Source organism: Penaeus monodon, chromosome 28 (assembly GCF_015228065.2).
Source record: "Penaeus monodon isolate SGIC_2016 chromosome 28, NSTDA_Pmon_1, whole genome shotgun sequence".
NCBI lineage: Eukaryota > Metazoa > Arthropoda > Malacostraca > Decapoda > Penaeidae > Penaeus > Penaeus monodon.
In genome coordinates, this window is record NC_051413.1 from 675,266 (window position 1) to 675,739 (window position 474).

General features: G+C 49.2%; 1 long non-coding RNA gene across 2 annotated transcripts in view; it reads right to left on the reverse strand.

Annotated features, from left to right (window-relative positions):
* Nucleotides 1-474, reverse strand: part of LOC119591251 — a 22,913-nt gene that overhangs the window by 21,537 nt on the left and 902 nt on the right. The window lies entirely within an intron of this gene.

The window sequence follows — 474 nt, forward strand, 5'->3', positions numbered from 1 at the left end:
CATACGACATGCGACAATACTGGAAAAACTTAGTATCGCCCTCTCTTTAATGTGGAAACAGTGTATGGTATTCTCCTTCTTCCTCTCTTGAAGCGCATATATCATGTACCCATATTGTTCTCTTTGTTCTTTCCTCTTCTTCACATTTTACTGCAAGAGACAACACTAACACTTCTTCACTGCTGAGCGGTGAATCGCTCATCGTAGGTAGATAGCAAGCACGTCTTTCTGCTGCCAAGGCTAACGGAACACTAGCCAGTATTCACTTCGGTTCCGGTCTGAAGCGTCTGCTTTGGTGTGCGCATAGCGCGTCGGTTCTGATCTGATCTGAGGCGTCGGAAGGTTCGGCGGCGGTTCCGGTCTGAACAAGTGTGCGGCAACCTTTAGGGGTCGTCATCCAGCGTCGGTTTTTCTCAGAGTGTTCCTTTTAGCGTTAGCCGTGAGTCGTCGTCTTGGGGGTCGTCATCCAGCGTT